Below are 3278 nucleotides of genomic sequence, written 5' to 3' on the forward strand. Positions count from 1 at the left end.
AGCATAAATATTTCTGGCACTCAGAATGAAGCTGAGGATATTAATTTCCATCATTAAAATATACAAGAGATAGTTAAAGCCATGTAAATGGATGGAATCAATTAGAAATCCTGGAAGCCCTGAATTTATAAGGATTCTTAAACAGTCTTTTCATAGTCAAAACAAAAAAGCACCCAATGTTAAAACCACTTTATAAATAGAAAAATCAGACACCAGATAGACAATAAACTTAATATTATGAAAACAATATATTTTAAGTTTCAAAGATTTGACAAGTTCTGCAGAACATTTTTTGTCAGTAGATGGACATTCCACAATCTTCAGCCCAGTAGGACTGAGTGTCATTCACTGGTGTGAGGTCGAATCCATACAAGGCATGTTGTAGTGCCCCCATAATGGTGGGATGATAAAATGTGCAGTCTGGTCCTGTACTTCTGCAGTGTTTTGGGTGGTAGAAGGGACGTTCCATTTTCCTAAACGTAGGGAAATCACAGTTGACTGCTAGGAGGTGGTGCTGGTATTGCAACTGCTGGTTTTGGAGGCAGTACTGGAATTATTCTACTCATATGAGTAAAGAGACAATCTGACTTGGTATGTTTTACATCATATTTACAATTTGGATGAGTGAAGAAACATTTTTTTTCAGCAAATGAACAATCAGGGGAGGCTTTGCAAGGTGAAACAGGATGATGGTAAGCACACTCATCCCCATTTTTATAGGCAGGCTAGTACTTGCAATGCTCCAAAAGTTTTCTGGTTTCTGGACCATGTTCAGTTCACTCATCTCAGCATCTGAAAATCTACCATTTGGCTTTTTTTTTTTTTTAAGATTTTTTAATTTATTTATGAGACACACAGAGAGAGAGAGAGAGAGAGAGAGAGAGAGAAAGGCAGAGACACAGGCAGAGGGAAAAGCAGGCTCCATGCAGGGAGCCCGACGTGGGACCCGATCCCAGGTCTCCAGGATCAGGCCCTGGGCTGAAGGCAGCGCTAAACTGCTGGGCCACGGGGGCTGCCCCTATTTGGCTCTTCAAGCTGCCTTCTCGTCACTGCAACTGCTGTGGGTAGAGGAGACCCCTGAGTCCCTTGTTAGAGGCTGTACTTTGGTTTACAGGTTTCAGGCCTTCAAAACCCATGTCCTCCTCTTGATCTGCCATGTACCCTGCAGGGCTGGGGACATAATCCAGTGTCACTGTAACCTTGGGACTTGCAGGTTTTGCAAGATCTCATCTGCATAAGGTGTCCCGAGAGTCCCCAAAGGGTATCTGCAGTCTTTATCCTTGGTTCTTGGTTTGGTGCCACTACTATTTCCTCAGACAGCTTTGGCTTCTTCAGAATGATCTTGTGTCTCATGGACCATGGATCCCATGTCATAGTAATCTTGTCTGATTTGCAGAGTTTCTGTCATTACTTGGTCAGTTTTCAGTAACAGCTGCCACTGTTGTTCCTTGGCCTTTTTTTACATTATCTCCCTTTGTTTGCTTTTCTTTAACGGAAGGACTTATTCTGGGGGCTTTGCCCCTGGACTATTTCTGCCGGCAATCCTTCTTGATGAGTTCAAGTTCTTGGAGCAACTGGAAATGTCTGTTCTGTGAGACTATAGAATAGGTGCTTTTGTTACAGATTCTTGAACTTCAGATATAGCCTTCACAATTAGATGCTTGTCAGCTGGTTTAGAAGCTGGAAGTGAAGATCTCCTTCCAGGCTTTGCTGACACTGACACGCTGCTGGAAATGCTTCCTGTATGAGACCCACAATCATCCTCTTCCTTCTCTTCTTCTCTACCATAATTGAATTTTTTACTTTAACAATTGAACTTACCCCATAGGCAACTTTCTCTTCCAAAAGTTTTCTTCCTCAATACTCATTTTTTTCTGAGTTGTTTCTGAAGAAGGGACTCCAAGTCTTTTCTAAGCTGTTAAGTGCTCCCATTTCACACACACGTCCTGTTTCATGTACCTGCCTGTTCTGTTTATCAGGTTGCTTGACTGCACGGATACTGCTGCTGCTAAGATTGCACCTGTTTAAATGAGCACCACTGTCTGCATTTGGACTTGGCAGCTGGTTGATAAATTTCAATAGAAGGGCAAGAAGAACCATATGCAAGTTCCACTCTAGGTTTTTTTTTTTTTTCTGAGATAAGGGATTCTCCTGCACAAAAGTGAGGTCTTCATCAGTGAGATCATCTGGTTCTGGCTTAATATCAATCACATCTTCAGAGGCGAATGGCTCCTCAGAGGCTTCTCAGTTGACATTAATCGGGTTGCAGCTCCATCCTCCTGAATCTGTCTGACAGTAGTGGTTTTCTGCTCCTGTGAACTAGTAGAGACCCTGAAACTATTTTTCAGGTCTAGTGCTAGCAATCGCAAGAGGCAGCACTGCAGCTTCATGCCTTCTCTCATCGCCCTGACTGAAACTGCTCTTGTTTGAAGACATGATATTATCAAAGATGTTGCTATCAGAAGACTTTAGGCAAAAAAAAAAAAAAAAAAAAAAGACTTTAGGCTACAAGGATCAATTGTAACAGAGCAATGTTTATCTAAATCATGTTTCTGAAGCCATACAGTGAACTGAATTGTGTTGTTCCCTAGAAACAGGGATACGTCCCATCATTTGGTCCTGACTTTTCCTGTTGGCCACCATCACCAATAATCAGGAGGTTCTTCACCAACAGAAGATATTGCAATTTCCCCTTGATAGCCCTTGAGGTCTTGTGACTGATCTTGGTGCCGATTTCCGTGGCTCCCTGGGGAGCGGGTGGTGGGCTCAGCATTGCTCTGCGCTTAGCTTGCCCAGAGCCCAGCTGGCTCCCCAGCCCGCAGGTGTGCTGCCAAAGCTGCCAGCTGCCAGCACTGCTCCAGGCCACACGCTCTGCATGACTTAGCCCCACCAGCCCCAGTAAAAATATTTTTAGGGTGATGGTGGAAAATCTAGCATAAACAGTAAGTTTGGACCAATACATCTGGAAACAGAGTAATAGCTGAAAATATGCAGAGTTGAGGAAGGCTGTATGTTTCATCTTCTTTTTTTTTTTTTTTTTTTTTTGCCACAAATCTACATTTTATTTTCAATGAAAAAACTCTTAATTTCATAATTTTCATACCACTTTTTTCTTTTTTATTTAAAATATTATAACCAATTAACATACTAGGTAACAATGTGTACATTCCAGTGGTGCATGTTTAATGACCAGGGCATGAATGATTTAAAAACCACAATAATTATCTCAGCATTCCCTACAAAGTGCCCCATTTTGTTTTTTTCTAGAGAGGAGAGGG

The 3278-nt window shown here is 42.0% G+C and overlaps 1 pseudogene; it reads right to left on the reverse strand.

The window, feature by feature from the left end:
* Nucleotides 1–341: 341 nt before the first annotated feature.
* On the reverse strand, nucleotides 342–2962 carry LOC100686229 (annotated as a pseudogene).
* Between the last annotated feature and the right edge of the window lie 316 nt (nucleotides 2963–3278).

The sequence above is a fragment of the Canis lupus genome, chromosome 18, assembly GCF_011100685.1.
Source record: "Canis lupus familiaris isolate Mischka breed German Shepherd chromosome 18, alternate assembly UU_Cfam_GSD_1.0, whole genome shotgun sequence".
Taxonomy (NCBI): Eukaryota; Metazoa; Chordata; class Mammalia; order Carnivora; family Canidae; genus Canis; species Canis lupus.